We start from the raw sequence: 23,365 nt of genomic DNA on the forward strand, positions 1-23,365 counted from the left end.
CAATCGGAGAAGGACAAACATTATATGGTCTCATTCATTTGGGGACTATAAAAAATAGTGAAAGGGAATAAAGGGGAAAGGAGGAAAAAATGAGTGGGAAATATCAAGGAGGGAGACAGAACATGAGAGACTCCTAACTCATGGAAACGGACTAGGGGTGGTGGAAGGGGAGGTGGGTGGGAGGTGGGGGTGACTGGGTGATGGGCACTGAAGGGGGGCACTTGATGGGATGAGCACTGGGTGTTATTCTATATGTTGGCAAATTGAACACCAATGAAAAATAAATTTATTAAAAAAATGAAACATAGTATAAATATTAAATATTCCAAAAAAAAAAAAAAAAAAGGAAACAGCTTCTAGGGAGATTGCCTCCTCACATGGGAAATGCATCATCCCATTACCATCTGCTCTAATAGAAGATACTGCAGATGGACCACATCTTACCTCTGCCTCTCCACTTGTTGGTCAGCAACCGCAGTAAAGGCATGGAGATAAGAACAATCCATTGCCCAGTGATATTATTAAAAGTGCTCATTTTAATGGGAAAAGAAACCCAACTGAGTGGTGATAAGGGAACATAAAATACATGAGCCTCCTGTTACCAGAGGGTGAGATGAGAAGGTTTCAATACAGTGTTTTAGTTTCTTTAGAAGAAGCCATTGCAGTTGTTCTTCTGGCAGTGGACAGAGCTAATCCTGTCTTTAAAATTTTTGGTGATAGTGTGTGTGATGCACAACTTGGAAATGTATGGAATCAATACATTGTGTTGCATTAGGGATTTTTCCATTTGGAGACATCTAAGTAAATCAGTTCCATGTGGCGGCTCTAGCAAGTTGGGTCTCACATGCCAGTGATCATACAGAAGCAAAGAATCGAAGGAAAGATGGTACCTGCAGACTCCATAAGCAAGGAAGGGAACTCAGGGAGAGAATGGAATTTTAAGAAATCCCTCACAGAGTAAGAGCATGGGAGTGAAGACACTCTGGTTACAGAGAAGTGAGACAGTAGTGGATAAGGAGAAGCACCACCACCACGAAGGATTCAGACGCTGCCAATTCCTTCCAATGTGGCTGATTTCGCACTTGAAGTGTCCTAGATAATGTCTGGTAGAGCACCTTGCTGTCCTATGCTTCTTAACTGCAAATGAAAAATAATGCCAAACACGTTGGTCTTAGGAATGTGGGAGGGAGCCCAGAACCCAGCAGCATGGCCACTGGGGAGTCTCCTTGAGAATCTCTCTCCCTCTATTTTTCAGCCCCCACTTTCCTGGTACTCTGTGGTTTCTCTCTGGTCTCTCCCTGTCTCAAATAAATAAATAAATAAATAAATAAATAAATAAATAAATAATAAATAAATAAATAAATCTATCTATCTTAAACAAGAAACAAACAATGAAACATGTTTGCATCTTTGCATATATGTTCCCACATCCAAGTCGATTAGATCCGTGGAGCCCAGTGTTAGTATTTCAGGGTGTGGGAAGCACTGAAGTCCTTTGGACTTTGCTACACTGACCTCCTCTCTCATGTACGACTTTCCAAATCAGGGACATTGTCAAGACTTTTTCAACAATGTGGTTTACTTTTGGGGTCTGCCATGCACAGTCTGGGTCCCTGCTCAGTGAGAAGCTCCATCTCACTCTCCAACTGGCACAGATCTATCGCCATAGGTTTCTATCTCAATCAGACTAATGAATAAATAAAATGTCAAATAAAACCCTGATATTTTCTCTACAAAATTCAAAGTGTCACATTATTTTCTAATAACTGTGATATGTGCATGTTATAATCCATTCTGAAAGGAAGTAATTGAAACCTTAAATGCATGCATATTGACCAAAGTTTAAAACACCATGAGAACAATTGCCCAAATAATAAGAATCTGCATAATCATGCAAATTTACCTTTCAACAATGGATTTAGTCAATCTAGCCCCTAAGATATATAATTGTAACAGAGCATCCATTAGTTAACCTCAAAACCCACATTCATTCAGTCGAGAATGTCTTTCTGAGGTGTCAACCAAGGACCAAAATTGGACTGGAAGTGATCTGAAATCCCGTGTCCACCTCTTCTTTGTTAGGAGATTGTCACACAGATGGACAATAGTAAAGTGTTCTGGACAGGTTAGAGTTGCTGGGATATGGAGCAATTCCCTGAGGGAGAAGGGTCCTTGCCAGTCATCTTCTCTTCAGTCAAAGGTGGGGGTGGATTGTGAAGGGACCGTGATGTAATCAATACTATCTAATGAGGCAGGATGCATTTAACTCCTGAAATATAAGCATTCCATTCCTCTTTGCATTTCCAAAAATTATCAAGCATTTCCATATTTATAGGTTGACTTCTCAATATATATTTTGTGCACATAATTTCCTGAAAAGAGGTGTGTTGCCATCCAAGGCTGTAGGTCATCGGCTTACATGGTAGTTTGTCATTTCTCTGTGTGGGTGCCCTGGGTTTTCAAATTGGTGCTGGTTGTATATTACCAAACGCATTGCTACCAAGACTCCACCCATGCTTATTTGGACAAATAGTCTTTCCATATAAAGAGAAGATAAGCAATGGGATGAGGGATGCATGAGGACACGGTCAGACATGCTCACACCGACTCCAGGTCCTCAGCATCATTTCCACACTCAGTGCTGGCTGCTCACTTCTTCTAATCCTTTCACCTGCAACTTGCCCCTTTTTTCCCCAAGGCTGAGGGAGGGGAGGTTTCACCCAATGTGCTTTAAACTGTCCCTGAATGCATCTATTATTAATGTTTGCTATGAACCTAGATATTAAAATCCTCTAACAATGTGTCTATGTACATAATAAACTCAAAATATCTTCCACACAATAGTCGATCTTTCATAGTAACTTACAGTAGACATTAGGCATTTTCTATGTATCAACTCCCCGAGCAACCTTTTAAAATTGATTATTGTCATCTCAAGAATAAATGTATTTTATAATTGAGTGGAGTTAACTATGTAAAACAATAACAAAATACATTTAGAAAAGAAATATTATAGAGAAGAGGCTAGCTGTTAGAAGATAGGGGCCCCCATATCATCTCATCACTGGAACTTAGGTAGATACCTATCAAATCATGATGAATGCCCATGAATCCAAGCTCTCCGGTAAGATAAGAATTGCTGGAATGCTACAAGTAGGAAAGCAACTACTTCCTTTTTTTGAGTTCAATTTGCCAACATATAGTTTAACACCCTGTGCTCATCCCATCAAGTGCCCCTCTCAGTGCCCGACAGTCACCTCAACCCCACTGCCACCTCCCCTTCCACTATCTGTGTCCTCCATTGGGGACCAAGGCTGCCCCTCCCTCCCTGAGGGGACTGGGAAAAGGTCGCGTGGATGGAACTGGCTACAGACATGGAGATGTGATGGGGGTGAGGGTGGGCATTGACAGCCCAGATGGGAGGCATTCAGGCCTCGTTCCTGAAACCCAGCCTGTGGGCTGTGTGGATAAATAAAGATGACTTTCCAGCGTCAGTCTGACCTTTCCGTTGTGGAGTCTCACATTTTTCTGCCGGCACGCCCTGGTTCAAGTCCTTCATTTGGGAATCCCTGCATGGCCCAGCGGTTTAGCACTTGCCCTCGGCCCAGGGCGTGATCCTGGAGTCCCAGGGTCTATCCCCATATTGGGCTCCCTCCAGGGAGCCTGCTTCTCCCCCTGCCCCTGTCTCTCCCTGTCTCTCTCTGTGTCTCTCATGACTCAATATAGAAAATCTTTCAAAAGTATGTAGTGTTCATCTGAAGTGCATACTTCCCACTGAGTTCTTTATTTCAGTGACTCTAGTTTTCATTCTGGGGTTGGTTTTGTTGTTTGTTTGTTTTGGCATCTGTTCTTCAGTATATTGTACTTTTTAATAGAATTTCAAGGTTTTGTTCTATGCCTTTAATTACATGAAAGTGTTAGTGGAGTGTTTGTGTAAATATGCCCTTTTTTATAGCTGTTGACCATCCCTCACATGGATTGTTTGCTCGTGTGTTTTCTAATTTTGGATTGTGAACTCATCTTCAGCAGGGCTCTCCTTGTGACCTGGACCATGGTGGTGGTCCTACAGCATGATAGATTTTGTATCTAACATCTCAGAGGTAACACTGACATAAAACCAGTTTCATTCTTGGCTGTGGATTTCTATATCACACAGTTCACATTTTGGACTCAAAACCAGGGCAAGCGGTAGGCACGGATTTCTCTGATTTTGTTTTAAGATTTTATTTATTTCCCCACGAGAGACACACAGAGAGGCAGTGACACAGGGAGAGGGAGAAGCTGACTCCTTGCAGGGAGGGAGCCCGATGCAGGACTCAATCCCAGGTCCCCAGGATCAACTCCTGATCCACACAGGTGTTGAGCCTCCCAGACATCCCAGGCACAGGATTTTAACATCTCAAGGGAAATTTTTGTTAACTCAGATCCCAGTAAGAGACCTTTCCAATTCTTTGTGATGATAGTTGTTTTGTCCCAGATAAGCAGCAAAACCCAAGCCCCTAGCCAAATTTAATAATCTGCACACCACCCCATCCTAGACTGCCATTAACATCACCTCGAGTGCTTATTATCTCACCTTATTTTTTACAGCTGGACATTTCCTTTTCATTATCTAGGATTGGCTGCACCATAATTTGCCTAAATCCTCATTTTTGTGCATTAAGGTTGTCTCACATATTTCTCTAACTCTCATAAAAAATATCACCATGAATAGTCTTACAGGTATTGAGAATTATGGGTGTTGTTTTGTATCTTCTTCATTGCATGAAATTGTTTTTTCAGCAGCATTCATCAACATCAGAAAGTCAAATTGTTGGAATCTCTCATACTGGGGATTTTCCTCCCAGGAAAGCAGAATAAAAAGATCTGGCAAGAGAGCATAGACTATGGTAAGAAATTCAATGATATTATGAATCATAGATTCTGAAGTGGGTGAGGAGAGAAATCAAGATAACAGGAATCAGAATTAATCAGAAGAAAGTAAGAGTCAGTGGTTGTAGGCCCCAGTGAAGTAGGAACAATTCAGTGATTACCATGTAAGTTCAGGAAGTAGTAGTCAGAAAATGCAATGTATGAGACAAGATTTCAGGGGTGGGATAATTCTTGGGTCCTGGAAAAAACCAGGTAGGCCACAAGCAGCTGAAGTCGAATGGATGGGTGAATATTATTGATAAAGAAATCAAAGGAGAAGCCAAAGCATTGAACCTACATGGACACTGTGGATTCAATGGGATCATCTACATGGATAAAGACATCACTCAAGACGAAGGACTGAAGGGGTCCCTGGGTTGCTCAGTGTATTGAGCATCTGCCTTTGCTCCAGATCATGATCCTGGAGTCCTGGTATCTAGCCCCATGTCAGACTCCACAAGTAGTGGGAAATCTGCTTCTACTTCTCCCTGTGCCCCTACCCCAGCTGCTGCTGCTTCTCCTTCTCATTCTTTTCTTCTTCTTCTTCTTCTTCTTCTTCTTCTTCTTCTTCTTCTTCTTCTTCTTCTTCTTCTTCTTCTTCTTCTTCTTTCCGGCGTCTTCGTCTTCTTCTTCTCTCTCTCTCTCTCTCTCCCTAACTTTCTCAAATGAATAAAAAAATTTTTTAAAAATGATGATGGACTCAAGACTAAGACTTTGAGATAAGTGCAAATTATTCACAGAAAATAAAAGGTATCCATATCAGAAGTGTCAGGGAAATGGTGAGTAGCAAAGTTTCTATGGGACAAGAGATTTTCTAATTGGAGGACAGGAAAAGTGGTATGAAGGAGTCAGAAGAAACAAGGAAAATACTCTACATCCCCACCTCAAAGAACTGTAGAGTCTGGGAGGAACGGTCCCTATTTAAGACATATGCAAAGGAAGCAGTATTTTCATGGAAAATCCAGGTTACAGTTAAAGCCAGGAGATTCAAGAAACAGGAAATCAAGAAACCGTCTAAGGAAACAGGAAGTTTTCCAGGCATGCAGCTGGACCACTTAAGGAATGCAATGGATGGTTGGGTGAAGTACGCAAGGATATGGATATTGGGCCAAGGAAGCACAATCAGAATATGATGGGGATAAGAGTACAGGAGAGAATACAGGACCAAAGGGGCCGATGATTTGGGTGATGGTCAAAAAATGCAAGAATAATAAACAGAGAGAACTGCTACATCAGACAAGGGGAAGGGCAAGGACACAAGAGTCTCCTAACTCACCTGACATGCAGTTGGGCATCTCAGGTAGTGAGCCAGGAAGGAAGCCCAAATGTAGGTACTGAGCACTTGGGAGCTGTTGGCCTCAGTCCTATTTCTGGCTACAGGGGAGGGTCAGGCAACACACCAAGGGACCCCAGGAACCAAGAAGAAAGCTACACCGTCAAGTCCTGTTCTAAATCATCCCCACAAGATCCTGTCCAGAAACATGGGAGAGGGTCAGCTGACAGTACTCTGTGCATGCTGTGCACCGTCCCACAGGCCTGCCTGCGACACCCCAAGTTTTGGCTCAAGTGTCAGTCACACCGGTTTGGAACCCACTGCCTGCCTATCTACTTCCCTGTCTGGCCTACAGTATCCTTGCGGGAAAAATAGACATAATATCACTGACCACTCCATGTTCATGGAGGGACCTAAGTGATGCACAAGGGCTTTGGAGAGTGTAGTAAGTTAACCAGCTGGAGGCATGCACGTCCCACTTTGCCCACACCTGCTTCAGATCCATTCTCTTGGTGCGCAGCCCCTGACTGCAGCACAGCCCTTTCACTGATCTTTGCCTAGTAAGGGGCAAAACTACAGGTTATCCCAAGGCCTAGGGACTCCTGTGATATTTCTTCTGTCTGCTATTTCCTGGGGTCACTCTCCAACCTCGCACCCGGGGCCCTGTCCCTGGCTGGTGAGCCCACTGACACGCCCGGAGGGAGGGGCACACATATTTCATAATGGGCATTGAGCCAGGGGATGATGCGGGGCTGGCGTGGGACATAAAGACTGGGGTAAGTCTGAGCTTATGTCCAGTTACTCATTTGGTCAAGATGAGTAACTAGCCAAACGCCGTTTGGAGAAATGACCAAAAAGCTGCCTCAGATCTCCTGTTCTCGACCCCAGGCTCCACCGACCTACTCTACTCCTTCCTCCTCTGGACCCCGTGCTCCACCTGCCTACTCTATTCCTTCCTCCTCTGGACCCCGCCCTCCACCTATCTACTCTATTCCTCCCTCCTCTCATTGTCCTTCCTCCTCTCGTCGTCCAAAGCCGCTTCCTCTTGTGTCCCTTTACGTCCTCAACACTCCCCAGCGTTGTCCACCTCTCTCAACTCACAGGCCTACCTGTTTCCCTCCTGTTCCTAGTGCTTTCCTTTCTAGCCGCGCTAACCTACAGGTTTCCCCACGCAATCCTTGCTCTATTCCTTCCAAAAGGTCCAGTCCCCGCTGTTTTTGTCTCGCTCCTGTTCCCTGTTTCCCCACTGTCTACTTTCCTCGTACTCCCCCTCCCAGCCCCTCGTAGACTTGAAAGTCTTATCCTCCCCAACCTTCCAGCCAACTCCAACCAGACCTCCGTGATTCACAAATCCTATCCTGGAGAGATGATTTCCCTGTGAGTGGGCCGGTCCTGATATCATCCGGAATTGCCAGAACAGTTGATCCCCAGGAGCTTGACTTGGTGAAGGTTGGGAACTCAAGACAATGCCAATGAACATTTAGCTCGGAGGGTAAGCCTTTTCCATGATGGCGTTTTCACCCATAACAAGGTTATTGTACTATTCTCTGTATGTTACCTTCATCCTTGGAAATCGCCTTCAGATGCCGGAGATACCTTTAGCAAGATCCTTTTTTCCAGAAAACCTGTTTCTTTCCTCTCTTTCCCAATTAGCCAGCCTGAATGAATTCTACATTTATAACTGGTTTCTCCGTAGAATTTGGTCTGTGACCACAGAGCAAACAGCAAGACCAGGGACACAAGGTAGAGAAGAGTGAGTGGAAAACATCTCATCTGATCTCTACACGGGTGAGTCCTATTGATCTGCCCTGGATGAAAGTGAATGCGAGAATGGGCGACCCCTAAGAACTCACACACAGAGCACAAGACCCCTATTATAGACATACAAGGATTCAAGGTTCCCTGGTCTGGTTCCTCCAAGACTCTATTGTCCTGCACCCTAGGACTTGTAGAAACGTACTAGGGATTTTCTGTTTTGAGAAATGCCTCCGGCAAAAAGGTGCGGGGGCGGGGGGGGGGGGCGGCACCTCCCATTATCTTGTCATCAAAGCTCTGAGGGTTGAACCTCTGGATCCCAGAAAAAGGCAGGTACCAAGCCTAGAAGGCAAGGACACATCCATATCCTCTCCAGATGATAGCATCAAATAAACTTATGGTGTATATTATATAATGTTCATCATAATATATTAACAATTAACATAATAATATAATATATATGTATTTATCATATATATTTAAAGTTCTCTTAAACCAAGTACAGATTCAGTGGAATCTCAATCAAAATTGTAACACATATATTTGGAAACTTGATAAGCTGATTATCATTTCCACAGACAGGCAAAAGACCCAAGAATATCCATGACTCCCTTAAGAACTGGTAGGAGTAATTTTCCTGCCAGACACCAAGACTTACCACAAAAATTGTAGTAATTAAGATCGCATAGTATTAGTGCCAGCATAAACAAATAGATAAGTGGCAAGAAGAGTCCAGACCCAGGTTCACACCTATGTGGACACTTGACTGAAGACAAAAGTATCATAACAGAATGATGCAGATGGACTGTGTTTGCAACACATTGGTTCTTGGTCAATTGGATACTTATAGAGAAAAAAATTAAGCTAGATTCCTACGACATAAGCACACTCAAGGATCCACTTCAGGTAAAAATTACATCTAAATGTGAAAGAGCAAAAACAAATTGTGTAGGATCGCTCGGGTCATCAATGGCTATTGAGCACTGGAGACGCACTGTAAGGTATAAAATTTACACTGGATTTTAAACATAGTATCAACAATCAATAAAACATCTCAAGAGTATTTATATTGAAATATTGATGATTTGGACATACTGGATTCAATAAAACATATTTTTTTAAAAGATTTTGCTTATTTATTCATGAGAGACACAGGGAGGGAGAGGCAGAGACACGGGCAGAGGGAGAAGCAGGCTCCATGCAGGGAGCCCGAAGTGGGACTCGATCCCGGGTCTCCAGGATCAGGCCCTGAGATGAAGGCAGCGCTAAACCGCTGAGCCATCGGGCTGCCCCTCCCTACAACATGTTTGAAATTAATTGACCTGTTTCTTTTTGCTCTTTTCATTAGATACTAGAAAATTTTGTGCCCAATGTGGCTTGTTTCAGATTTTTATTGGACAATACTGACTTGAAGGTCATGTGAGAAAAATATTTTCACAGCATCAACTAGGAAAAATGTCTTAAGTGTCACTTAGAAAGCACGAAGCAAACCATACCCTGGGAACCTAAGTGTGCAGAACACACGGCTCCCAAAAGGGCTTATTATATCCCTATTGGATAAAGAACTCCAGCAAAATGGTGAAGAAAAGACCAGCGATACAAAAGAAAACTAGGAAAAGATTGGTAACAGGAACTTCACAAAAGAGGATATCCAAGTGACTGACGGGCATACAAAAAATGTGGCCAACCTCATTAGTCAATAGGAAAAAGCAAATCAAAATCATAATGAGAGGGGTGCCTGGGTGGCTCAGTTGGTTCAGTGTCTGCTTTTGGCTAGCCCTACTAAACCAATCGTATCTCTTTGGAAAACCCCATTTGGCTATGGTTGGTTCAGTTTTCTTCTTATATATTGCTTGACTTAAATTCCTAATGCCTTGTTAAGGATTTTTGACATCTGTGTTTACGAGGTTATTTATCTTTAGTTTTCTCTTTTGTACCATTTGTCTGGTTTTAGTGTTGATGTAATGGTAAACTCATCATGACTTAGGAAATGAGGTTTTTGGCTGGCTCAGTCGGTAAGCATGTGACTTTTGATCTCAACCCAGGTTGGTGGATGAAAAGCTTTCTTAAAAATTTTTCTTAATCAAGAAATAAAAATAGCCAAAACCAATGAGCTGGGAAATGTGTCTTCCACTCCCGTCTAATGGAAGAGTTTGGGGAAGAGTGGTATTTTCTTCACTATAGGTTGGACCCACTGACCAGAGAAGACAGTTGAGCCTGGAGGCTATCTTGTGGAAAGTTTTTCAATTATAAATTTAAAAAGAGTTATTTACAAATGAAATTTTTAAAAATAGACATAAAGCTATGCAGATTTTCTATTTCTTTTCTTTGTTTTCATTTTCTGGTCAGTTCTGGAAATCTACACCTTCACAGAATAATCCATTTCATCGAAATCTTCACATTTCTATTGGTTGCTTTTCCTCCTAGCTATGGGTCACATTTTCCTGCTTCTTCTACTGTCTGCTTTTCTAGTACTTTTCAACCGATGCTGTCCTTTGCGAATGTTCTATTGCTGAGTGCTGGATTTGGCTGTGTTTCTTTCAGACGTGCTGGAAATTCTTCCGGGAGGCAGTTTGGCCCCGTGTGGATCCACCTGAAACTTCCAGAGCTTGTTTGGAAGCCGTGTTAGGATAAGGCTAAAGCAACCTCTTCTCTAAGCTAGCGGAGTCCAATTACTGAGATGTAAACTTCTGAGGGCCTCTATCCAACCCTTTCAACTAGGACGCTCTACCCTGTGTGCTCACAACTCCGTCCTGTACACATTCTGGGTGTTGCTGGGCTCACAGCGTTGCCGTCGTCCCTTCACCGAGTTTCTGCCTCTTAGTGCTGCCCAAGACTTCAGGCCTTTCCTTACACATCCCTGACGCTCGCTCTCCCTCCTTCCCCTCTCTCCAATTTTCTGCTCCACAATTTCTCGGCCGCCTCACATGCCTGAACCTCAGTCTGTGTCTCCTCACCCAAGTGCTGTCACCTGCTCATCTTGGCTTCTGCTTTCCTGCATATTTCTCCAAGCAGAAAGCTGGAGCAACTGCAGGGCTCATCTCCTTTGCCTCCCTTTTCACAAGGAGTCATAGTGCAGGGCTACTCGGTACCCAGGGCCTGCATTTAAAAATCTTGTTTTATTTTTCTAAGCTCTATTTGGTGTCTCTGTTCTCCTTATGCGAATAAACACTCCCTCTGTCCGGGAAGCAGATGTAGGGCAGGGGATTGGTGGCAAGATGCTCTCGTACCTAGTATGCAAAAGGCATGTTTGCTGCTGCTGAGCCGAGTGGGTGGGACTTGCTCAGAAGTCTACATATTTAAACATGTCCTTCTTTCAGTTTCTATCCTACATTACAATCAGGTTGTTGTAATCAAAAAACTAAAATAAAACTCATGAATGAATGTGCACTATAGGCACAGACACAGGAAACTTATGTTTCTCTTTTCTCATCTTTAGCCAAAGGAATGCCAAGCACTTAGTATAGCTGGTTAATCTTGGTTCAAAAAGTATACAATCTTGATGGATTCTGATTTTTTTTAAAGATTTTATTCATTTATTCATGATACACACACAGAGGCAGAGACATAGGCAGAAGGAGAAGCAGGCTCCCTGCAGGGAGCTCGATGTAGGACTTGATCCCAGGACCCCGGGATTGCAACCTGAGCCAAAGGCAGACGCTTAACCACTGAGCCACCCAGGTGTCCCGAATTCTAATATTTTGTGATGTCAGTGGCCACAAACGTAACTGAAGATCTCGCCTACTTTAAATCTTTTCACTATTTTCATCTTCTTAGGTTCTGTCAGCAGCAGCTTTATATCACTGTTTATACAAAAGAGGAAGGTCCTGGCCTACGCTTAATAGCACGTGGTGATTCTATGGAGTCTAACCTTTCTTGCAAGGTTATCTTTCCTTGCACAAATCCATTATGTGCTGGCCTTTCTCAGGCAGCTCTCCACCTCCTAAATAGAACAAACCTAAAGAACCCTGTTGTCTCTGGGCAGGAGGACAAAGCTCCCCCAACCACAGAGAGTTGGTCCAGTCCTAGTTTATAGGAATACTACTATAAGACTGAGCCTGTTGTAGGGTTTTCAATCACCGCCGTTTGAAGGTCTGCCCTCATGCTGGAGTGCCTCCAGGGCGTGGTTCCAGCTGCTGCACAGCAGCTCACCATCATGCAGTGCTTATCTCCTGGGTAGTTAAGACCTTTTGTACGATTGGATAATTTTCATGTGTTTCTTCAGGAAATTTTCATGCATTCCTTGTCAGGTGAATTCCACGAGAGTTGTTTGTTGTTAATGTGGGTGGCATGTTTCTATTACATTTTTCTAGAAGTTGATTTCCCTGTTAGCTGTCTCTGTGCCTGCTTCTAATGGAGAGGTTGGGACAGGATTCAAGAAAAATCTGCAACTTCAGACACTGGCTGAGAAACTAGAGGACGGGGCTGTTATGTTTTTCTATGCTCCAGTATGTTCAACGCATCATCTGAGTTTAGATGCACACTGATGGCCTGGAAGCTCGCCCCCTACAGTCACTCAGCTGGCGGGTCCTGGGCTGGGCTGGGACCCCATAATAACGTGGGGCTGCAGGGGAGAGGAGATGAAACCACAGTGACTCCCACCTCCCTTCAGAGTCTCCTCGGAGCCCCAGGCCTGTGTCGGGGGAGGGCGGCCGGACCCCTGGGCGCGGGCCAAAGAATGGCCAGTTTCACAGGAGACTACGACGGTCTCGCTAGTTCTCCCCGAGCTAAGAGTGCGGCTCCTGAGCACAATGATGCTTCCTCTCGACTCGGGCTTTGTAAGATAGTGAAGACTTCAAAGGCTCATGTTTGAGCCTTGCTAGAAAAAGGCACCCAGCTGTGGCTCACCAGAAGCAACAGAGGTGCTTCTCTAGCTCAGCTGCGGTGTGAGCCAGGGTGCTTGTTTCTGAATCATGTTCAGGTCTATGTAATGACGTCAGCAGAAGAAAGCTCACAGTCCTAACTGAGATGATCTCCAGGCAGCCAGCCAACATTTACCAAACACCTCTATCTTTCCGTACTAAGCCAGGTCCTGGCAACGGAGAGATGGACCAGATATATTTCTTGCTCAGAAGTGACTTTCAGGGATCCCTGGGTGGCGCAGCGGTTTAGCGCCTGCCTTTGGCCCAGGGCGCGATCCTGGAGACCCGGGATCAAATCCCACGTCAGGCTCCCGGTGCATGGAGCCTGCTTCTCCCTCTGCCTGTGTCTCTGCCTCTCTCTCTCTCTCTCTCTGTGTGACTATCATAAATAAATGAAGAAAAAAAAAAAGACTGAGGTACAGGGCAAGCCACTCTGGTGGGCTTTCTTAAAAAAAAAAAAAAAAAAAAAAGAAGTGACTTTCATGTAAAGAAAACAATTTAGCAAAGTGTTCTGGGAACTATAGATGTGGAGTAGACCATGCCTCAGAGAAAACTTGGGCGAGGAGCTACAGGGTCCAGACGGGTTTTACAAGATTACACGTGGGCTCATTATAAATCGGTTTTCCCAGACAGACACAGGGGAAAGAGCCGTGCAGGCTAAGGACAAGGAGCAGCAAGAATTAAAACAAGGAGCCACTCAGTAGGTAGCGGGGTTCAGGAAACTGCCCAGGTGTCTGTACAGCTGTCTGGACAGATGTGTTCACGACTGTGTCTCACACGACACACGTCCTGGACTGTGCTGTGTCTTGAATGAACGAACACATAGATGAATAGATGCAATATTGAGTGTGAGAGAGCATGGGCTCTGCAGTCAAAGTGTAATATAGGAAGTATCTAGAGTAGTCAAATTCCTCGAGAAAGGAAAATGGTCCTTGCCAGAGGACACAGAGCGCAGGGGGCCATGGGAAGTCGTTCCGTGGGGATGAAACAATTCTGGAAATTAGTTTCACACGAGGCAAATATGCTTAAAATTCCTGAATCACATCCTCAGAAATGTTTCCAATGGTAAATCTTATGTGAACTTTACCACAATGACATTTTCTAAAATCAAAAACTGTGAAGTCCCCATGTTACATTCATTAGGTTCTTGAGTCTCTATTATCCCACCTGTAATCAGGGACAGAGAAACTTTTTCAGATTTTTTTTTTATTTTAAAATATTTTTTTTTCAATTTTTATTTATTTATGATAGTCACACAGAGAGAGAGAGAGGCAGAGACATAGGCCGAGGGAGAAGCAGGCTCCATGCACTGGGAGCCCGATGTGGGATTCGATCCCGGGTCTCCAGGATCGCGCCCTGGGCCAAAGGCAGGCGCCAAACCGCTGCGCCACCCAGTTATCCCTTTTTTCAGATTTGAAACCTCGTCCGTTTCCCGAGCTAGACGGGGAGAGTTTTGATCCAGGCAAGGGCTTGATATGGGACAGGTCTCTGACTCCTCCCCAAATCTCTTTTAGCCAATGACTGTCGAAGGGGCGGTGCAATCAGGTCCCTAACCTGCTGGGCCTGCCGCCAGAGGGTCCCGTCCAGGCTGCTGCAGGAGCAGCCCCAGGAACCAGGCCGGACCTCGAGAAGCCGAGGGAAGGGGAGTCGCGGGCTTCAGGCTTCAGAAAGAAGCGAGGCAGGGGAAATCCCTTCTGGAAGGAGGGGGTGAGGAGGTAGCTCCACGTGCCCGGTGGCTGCTATCCTCGGTTTTACCACTCTGGATTGTGAGGTCCTCGCGAGCTGAGCTCCTAGTTACCCCCGGATAATGCTCAGCAGGTGTCTGGCCGAGGGTGAGTCTTCAAGAGGGCGGGACATTAACGCTGTGATGTGAAGCTCTGCCGGTGTTTTTCTACAGTTCACACAATCACCAGAAAGCCCGTGTCTTGGCACCAGAACCTGGAGGAACCTGCAGACGGTAAGTCCCGTGGTTTGGGAACAACACTGAGGTACAGCACAGACAGGCAGCTGGCTGGAGAGACCTTTCAGGGTAGTGTTACCTTGGGCAACACTCTGAGCCTCAGAAAGCTGGACTCACACTCACGAAGCTCACAGGACCGTCAAGCATAGGGCCGTCCCATTAACTGTCAAGGCCAGAAAAATCCTCCTAATGGCCTTCCCAGGGCATTCATATATTCAGTTATCAAACGTGGAGCTGTTCCCAGCAGAGGTCCTGAAGTCATTTTAACGGACTTCCAAGCCTGGTTCTACCACTCGTTAACCATGTGACTTTGAGCCAGTAATTTTAAATGTCTCTGAACCTACCTTCACATAGTGGTGAGGTTAGACAACATCACGTAAGTAACTCAGGACCTAGAATAATATTGTCTTGCCGATCTGGAAATGCGACTGTTTTTCATTAATACCATGTGATGGTCCCTCAGATGGGGCCGGGAGTGGAGACCTCATACCGTGCCGATGGAGACAGACAAGTAGGTAAGGAGTAAAATGGGAATGGCAACAACAGAACACACGCATGCCCCTGGTCAGACAGTGTGGACTTCTGGGAAGGCTTCCTGGAGGTGGAGGTGGAGAAGCTCAAGGATCAAAGACCAGGAGGACATTCTGAGTTCTATGGAAAGACAGAGGAATGAGAGATGCCAGCATGGCCCAAGATATGGCGGTAGTTTGGCCTGGCTGGAGTATACAGGTGCACGGGGCAGTGCTCAGAAACAATGGAAGAGAGGTCTTCGGTGGAGAGCACCATCCTTCCCGGCGGGCTATCCTCCCTCCCTCCTTGGAGTAGAATTTGATGCAGGAAAGATACGAGGTCGATATAGGAGCACGGGGGGTAGGCAGGTGGGGTGGGCAGGAGGAGGGAGGACTCCATAGCAGAGTGGAGACAGACAAGTGAAAAGAGCAGTAGAGCGTCGGTAGAGGAAGTGAGGATGCTATCTGTCCTGGAGAGGCGAGCCCAGCTCGAGGAAGGGAGAGGAGGTGGGGCCTTGCAGCACTAAGATGAACAGGCAGCGAGGGACCTGAACGCTAGCCAGGATTGCCATGCTAACGGCTTATCCTAAGGATGCGCTCAGCCGGGTGCCATGTCCTTCGTTCTCAGCCATCTCGCTGTAGGTGGATATTGGCCCCAATTTACAGTTGAGCAAAGTGAGGCCTGGAGAAGTTAGACCACCTAGTTAGGCTACTAATGGAAGGGCCAGGAAGGGCTGACTATGAAGCCCAGGTTCCTGCCGTTGTCAGGCTGCCGCCCTCCAAGTGAGACTTGGTAGGGGGGAAGCTGAAAACGAAAACTGAAACCTGTGCAAGTCCTCAAGCTAGGGAGTGACAGGCACGTGTGGGCTTGGCAGCCCCAGCTCTTGCAGGAGGGAGGATGTGGCCTCTTACAACCCTCCCCCGCACTCCGTCATGGCCACATTGGCCCCGCTTGCTCCTGCCTCAGCGCCTTGGCTCTTGCTTCCTGTCCGGTGCTTCTGTCTGCCCCTGCCTGAGGCTGGCTGCTGCTTGGCATCGGGAGAGGCCTCCCCTCGCCGTCCCGTTCTAGAGTTGCCAGCCCTGCCTGTACCTCACCGTCGGGTTCGCTTGTCCCCTTGTGTAGCATGTCCTCTGTCCCCCCAGCCAGACCACCAGCTCCAGGAGAGCAGGGACCGTGCCTGCCACACTCTGCTCTACTTGCGGGGTCCAGGAGAGTGCCTGGCACAGAGATTGTGCTCAACAGATATGTGTTGCGAGATGAGGGTTGCAGGCCCTTGGCAGGCCCCTGAGGCCAGCTGCTGAGGCCGGGCCGAAGGACCCAGGAATTCTCGGCCCCAAAGCCTGCTTCCCTCAAGACTCATGCCTCTTCTCCTAGCCAGGTTCCTAAATCTTATCCACCAGGCCGCTCAGGGGCCACGGAAGAGATACCCAGACACGCAAACAGAAAGCCCAGAAATTGGACGGGACTCTGAGGCCTAGGTAAGCATGGCTCCTTGCCTTGGGGAGGCCCAGGGGCAACAGAGGCTGTGGCTAAGAGAATGGTATAGGAGGCCAGACCGCCTGGCTTTGACCCCTGGCTACCACTTACTAGCTGTGTGACCTTGGGGGAGTCATCGAAGGTCTTTAGTGCTTGTGGTTCCGCAGTGGAGCAAAAATGGAGATATTACAGCATGAGGTCGTGTGTTCACGGTGCCCAGAGCAGGCCTAACCCACAGCAAAACACACCCCCTTTGATTGGAGAGGCTCCAGGAGCAGTGAGGAGCCCGGGAAATGCAATCGTCAGCAGTCTCTCCCGAGATGACATAGGGCTTCTGGTGCTAAGACATTTCCGAGAACTTCCTGCCACGCTTGTCTCTTGTGTTGCTCCCGTCTTTCGTCACACGGAAGTTTTCCGTTTTGAAGTCATCAGATGTGCCGGTGTTTTCTTTTCTTTTTTTTTTTTTGTGCCGGTCTTTTCCATCCCGGGGTCTGGGCGCTGTGCCTTGCTTAGGAAAGCCTGCAATATCCAGAGGAGCAACACGACTGGCTTTCCTTTTGGGCTTTTCCTCAAGTTGTCGTGTCTTTTGAACACGTGGCTTTTAGGCCATCCGTGCCTTTTGCCCCTGAAGTGAAGCTGGAGACGCTGATGCTCAGCTGGCTCAGAACTTCCTTCCCTCCCTCCAAGGCACCGAGTTCTGGCGCCCCCCGTCTCCTGGGGCTTACTGCTCCTCAGCCTCCTCCTGACGCCCAGCCTCTACTCCTCGGGGAGGTCCTGCTCATCCTTCAGGAGCAGCCAGGAGTCCCCTGCTTATAAGGTCCCGTTAAGGAACGTGCGCCCCGTGCTCTCCACCCTGCAGATTAGGGCACCTTGCCCGTGTTCCTCTGGAGCATTGCATGCCTCCTGTCCCCCACCATTCAGCCGGATTCCATTACCAATGGAACATGGTGGCTCTGGAGCCAGAGAGCTTGAGTTCAGATCCCAGCTACCGCACTTTGGGGCTGTGGGGCCTGAGGAGGAATGGAAAGCAGAGCTCATAGCGCGGCCACTGAGCAGTCCCGGGCTCGTCCCGGCCCCTTGGTTTGACCCAGTTGTCTTCCTCTGCTGTGGGTGCACCCTTCCCAAGGACGGCCCACATCCTTAGCTCTTGCCTTTCTACCTTTGTACCGTGTGGTCCGGCCTTCCTCCCGTTTTCTACAGCTCCTGCTAGGGCATGTGTCTCTGCCACAGGGCAGCTGCAGGGGGATTGGGGTAAATAGCTCAGTTCTAATGAAGGGAGGGAGGGAGGGAGGGAGGGGGTTTGAAGGGGAGGCAAGAGAAAGGAAGGGTGGAGGAAGAAGGGAGGGAAGGAAGGGAGGAGGGAGGCACGGAAGGAAGGAGGGAGAGAAGGAGGAGGAAGGGCGTAGGAAACAGCTGTTCATTTACTCTAGCTTCTATTTGCCTGTGGGCCTGCACCCCGGGGAGGGCAGACTGGGAGACCAGAGGGTCCAGCAGGGAAGCCCCACCCCCACAAGGGTTGCTGAGCCTGAGAGAACTCCATCAGCCCCAGTGGAACTTTGGGCTCCGTCCCCCCCAGCCCAGAGCTGACCTCGCCCGGGACATGCAGACAAACCCAGTCACAAAGTGGGGACACTGGGAAAGCCACACTCAAATACCTCCAACTTCTGCCCTCTTGGTAAATTTGAGGAAAATGTATCCTTTCAGGCAATTGTGAAGGTTAATCTTACAACTTCTCTAAGTCGTATGTGTCAGCGGTGCTGTTGCTTCTCTGTGTAACCACGTCAACCACGTCCATTCTTTCATCCCAGGAGTGTGTGCTGAGCCCCTGGGGTGCGCTGGCCCAGGCCCCACGGACTCTGAACCCAGGTTGCCCTCCCTCCCCGGGGGTTGGCTTCTGATGCCCACCATCTCCTCTCTGGGTCAGCCCGGAATGTGACGAGCGCAGGCTGAACCGTGTCAGGGTGCACAGCGACATCGCGCCCCACAAGGCTAAAGCGTGGAGCTGGCGAGAAGATGATCGCCTCGCGTCGTATTCAGCGCCCACCTCGGCCTCATCCCTGAAACCCAGCGTGTGGGCTGTGTGGATAAATAAAGATGACTTTCCAGCGTCAGTCTGACCTTTCCGTTGTGGAGCCTCACATTTTTCTGCCGGCACGCCCTGGTTCAAGTCCTTCATCTTGGGAATCCCTGCGTGGCCCAGCGGTTTAGCACCTGCCTTCGGCCCAGGGCGTGATCCTGGAGTCCCAGAGTCGAACCTCACATCAGGCTCCCCGCATGGAGCCTGCTTCTCCCCCTGCCTCTGTCTCTCCCTGTCTCTCTCTGTGTCTCTCATGACTCAATATAGAAAATATTTCAAAGTACATAGTGTCCATCTGAAGTGCATACTTCCCACTGAGTTCTTTATTTCAGTGACTCTATTTTTCATTCTGGGGTTGGCTTTGTTGTTTGTTTGTTTTGGCATCTGTTCTGCAGTATCTTGTACTTTTTAATAGAATTTCAATTTCTTGTTCTATGTCTTTAATTACATGAAAGTGAAAAAAAAATAATTACATGAAAGTGTTGGTGTAGTGTTTGTGTAAATATGCCCTTTTTTATAGCTGTTGACCGTCCCTCACATGGATTGTCTGCTCGTGTGTTTTCTAATTTTGGATTGTGAACTCATCTTCAGCAGGGCTTTCCTTGTGACCTGGACCATGGTGATGGTCCTACAGCATGATAGATTTTGTATCTAACATCTCAGAGGTAACACTGACCTAAAACCAATTTCATTCTTGGCTGTGGATTTCTATATCACACAGTTCACATTTTGGTCTCAAAACTGGGGCAAGCAGTAGGCACAGGATTTCTTTGATTTTGTTTTAAGATTTTACTTCCCCACGAGAGACACAGAGAAAGGCAGTGACACAGGGAGAAGGAGAAGCAGACTCCTTGCAGGGAGCCCGATGTGGGACTCAATCCCAGGTCCCCAGGATCAACCCCTGATCCAAAAGTAGATGCACAGGTGTTGAGCCACCCAGGCATCCCAGGCACAGGATTTTAACATCTCAAGGGAAATTTTTAACTCAGATCCCAGTCAGAGACCTTTCCAATTCTTTGTGATGATAGTTGTTTTGTCCCAGATAAGCAGCAAAACCCAAGCCCCTAGCCAAATTTAATAATCTGCACACCACCCCATCCTAGACTGCCATTAACATCACCTCGAGTGCTTATTATCTCACCTTATTTTTTACAGCTGGACATTTCCTTTTCATTATCTAGGATTGGCTGCACCATAATTTGCCCGAATCCTAATTTTTGTGCATTAAGGTTGTCTCACATATTTCTCTAACTCTCATAAAAAATATCACCACGAATAGTCTTACAGGTATTGAGAATTATGGGTATTGTTTGTATCTTCCTTGTTGTATGAAATTATTTTTTCAGCAGCATTCATCAACATCAGAAAGTCAAATTGTTGGAATCTTTCATACTGGAGACTTTCCACCCAAGAAAGCAGAATAAAAAGATCTGGCAAGAGAGCATAGACTATGGTAAGAAATTCAATGAAATTATGAATCATAGATTCTGAAGTGGGTGAGGAGAGAAATCAAGATAACAGGAATCAGAATTAATCAGAAGAAAGTAAGAGTCAGTGGTTGTAGGCCCCAGTGAAGTAGGAACAATTCAGTGATTACCACGTAAGTTCAGGAAGTAGTAGTCAGAAAATGCAATGTAGGAGTACATGATTTCAGGGGTGGGATAATTCTTGGGTCCTGGAAAAGACCAGGTATGGCCACAAGCAGCTGAAGTCGAATGGATGGGTGGATATTATTGATAAAGAAATCAAAGGAGAAGCCAAAGCATTGAACCTACATGGACACTGTGGATTCAATGGGATCATCTACATGGACACTGACGTCACTCAAGACGAAGGACTGAAGGGGTCCCTGGGTTGCTCAGTGTATTGAGCATCTGCCTTTGCTCCAGATCATGATCCTGGAGTCCTGGTATCTAGCCCCATGTCAGACTCCACAAGTAGTGGGAAATCTGCTTCTACTTCTCCCTCTGCCCCTACCCCAGCTGCTGCTGCTTCTTCTTCTTCTTCTTCTTCTTCTTCTTCTTCTTCTTCTTCTTCTTCTTCTTCTTCTTCTCCTTCTTCTTTATTATTATTATATTATTATTATCCTCCTCCTCCTCCCCTCCTCCTCCTCCTCCTCATCATCATCATCATCATTTCTTCTTCTTCTTCTTCTTCTTCTTCTTCTTCTTCTTCTTCTTCTTCTTCTTCTTCTTCTCTCTCTCTCTCTCTCTCTCTCCCTCTCTCTCTGGCTAACTTTCTCTAATAAATAAAAAAATTTTTTAAAACGATTATGGACTCAAGACTAAGACTTTGAGACAAGCGCAAATTATTCAGAGAAAAATGAAAAGGTATCCATATCATAAGTGTCAGGGAAATGGTGAGTAGCAAAGTTTCTATGGGAGAAGAGATTCTCTTGCCTGAATTCTTCAGAAGACTTGTGGGGTTTTCCTGCCTTTCCCCATGCCCCACTGTAAGATTCTACATGGAGCAGCCATCTCAATCCACTTAAACAAAAGTAAGATCCTCTTACTCTTCTGAAATCATTTGAAGGCTCGCCCAGCTCAGTCACTGTAAAAGCCAAAATGAGGATGGTGGTCAAAAGGCCTATGTGATCTGTCTGCCCTTCCTGGTCTCTTTTATCACAACCTCTATGTCTGCCTTCCTGACCATCTGCGTCTTCCTTTACTGTTTCTCAGAAACCCATACAAGTTCCCACCCTTAGACTCATTCTAGCTCGTTCCCTTGCCTAGAAAATTCTTTGTCTAGAATTTCTCTTAGAAAGCCTTCTCTTGCTTTCTATACCCAGAGGTAACCTGTTCATGAAGGCCTACATTGATCATTTATTCAAACAGTAAATCCCATCTCCGTGGCACACCTCATTTCCGTTGTCCTGCTCCATTTTTTCGTTGCTACACGTCTCTTTCTAAAACGCAATATGATGCTTTGTATTTGTTGCTAATTACTGGCTTCCCACTCTAGGAGCTTCACCAGAGCAGGAACTTTTGTATCTTTCCGTCTCTGCTCTACCCAACAAGGTGAAGACAGTGCTTTACATAAGATAATAGCTTATTGAATAATTGAACAAAGTATGAGATGTGGGTGGTATGGCCATAGACTTTCAGAATAAAAATCAAAGTCCAAAGGTTATGATCAGGGTCCTACATATTCTGGCCCCGGAACGCTCTCTAAACTGCACCTCAATGGAGTCCATTCAAGTCATGCTCCTCCTTCATGGGCCCTCTGAGACCCAGTTATCTCTGCTGCAGGACAGTTATCTCACTTTGTAACTCTCTGTAATTCATTCATGTGATTTTTTTTCTTTCAAGATTTGATTTGAACTCAAGTTAATTACCAATTAGTGTAGTATTAGTTTCATGGGTAGAATTTAGTGATTTGTCACTTGCATAGAACACCCAGAGTGTTCATTACATGACGTGCCCTTCTTAATGCCCATCACTCATTTACCCCACCCCCCTCCGCACCTCCCCTGAGCAACTCTCAGTTTGTTCCCCAGAGTTAAGAGTCTCTTGCAGTGTGCCTTCCTGTCTGATTTCTTGATCAATGTCTGTCTCTGCACCATAAGCTTCAGGAGACTGGGTTCCTTGTTTGGTTTTGTTAATAATCATTTTCCCTGTACCAACCATATTTCTGGCTCAATAAAAATGTGAATGAATCATGGATGGATGGATGGATGGATGGATGGATGGATGAATAAACAAAAGTAATGAGTAAGTTTTTTATCCTTCAGATTCAAAGAATAGTATTAAATCAAAGTATAGTTTAAGGAGGGTGACTGGGTCCAATTGAGGCCATTCAGACACGTGACTCTGATGCTATAACTTAAGGATACATTTTTTTCTTTTTTTGTTTAATAGTAAATTCACTTTTTATTGGTGTTCAATTTACCAACATACAGAATAACACCCAGTGCTCATCCCTTCAAGGGCCCCCCTCAGTGCCCATCACCCATTCACCCCCACCCCCCTCCCTCCTCCCCTTCCACCACCCCTAGTTCATTTCCCAGAGTTAGGAGTCTTTATGTTCTGTCTCCCTTTCTGATATTTCCCACACAAATCTTCTCCCTTCCCTTATATTCCCTTTCACTATTATTTATATTCCCCAAATGAATGAGAACATACAATGTTTGTCCTTCTCCGATTGACTTCACTCAGCACCATACCCTCCAGTTCCGACCACGTTGAAGCAAATGGTGGGTATTTGTCATTTCTAATGGCTGAGGAATATCCCATTGTATACATAGACCACAGCTTCTTTATCCATTCATCTTTCAATGGACACTGAGGCGCCTTCCACAGTTTGGCCATTATGGACATTGCTGCTAAAAACATCGGGGTGCAGGTGTCCCAGCGTTTCATTGCATCTGAATCTTTGGGGTAAATCCCCAACTGTGCAATTTCTGGGTCGTAGGGCAGATCTATTTTTAACTCTTTGAGGAACCTCCCACAGTTTTCCAGAGTGGCTGCACCAGTTCACATTCCCACCAACAGTGTAAGAGGGTTCCCCTTTCTCCGCATCCTCTCCAACATTTGTGGTTTCCT

At 46.2% G+C, this 23,365-nt stretch overlaps 1 long non-coding RNA gene across 3 annotated transcripts; it reads left to right on the forward strand.

The window, feature by feature from the left end:
* Positions 1–6,829: 6,829 nt before the first annotated feature.
* Positions 6,830–20,819, forward strand: LOC140605333 (uncharacterized). Of its 3 annotated transcripts, XR_012008042.1 has the most exons (7): positions 6,830–7,676; positions 7,881–7,972; positions 14,316–14,516; positions 14,620–14,758; positions 15,225–15,276; positions 16,646–16,749; positions 18,556–20,819. It is a non-coding gene; the product is annotated as an uncharacterized lncRNA (long non-coding RNA). The 3 variants fall into 3 exon arrangements; XR_012008041.1 differs by having other exon boundaries at positions 15,225–16,749; positions 18,556–20,813; XR_012008040.1 differs by lacking the exon at positions 18,556–20,819 and having other exon boundaries at positions 16,646–18,026.
* Positions 20,820–23,365: the final 2,546 nt, after the last annotated feature.

Source organism: Canis lupus, chromosome 15 (genome assembly GCF_048164855.1).
Source record: "Canis lupus baileyi chromosome 15, mCanLup2.hap1, whole genome shotgun sequence".
Lineage (NCBI taxonomy): Eukaryota > Metazoa > Chordata > Mammalia > Carnivora > Canidae > Canis > Canis lupus.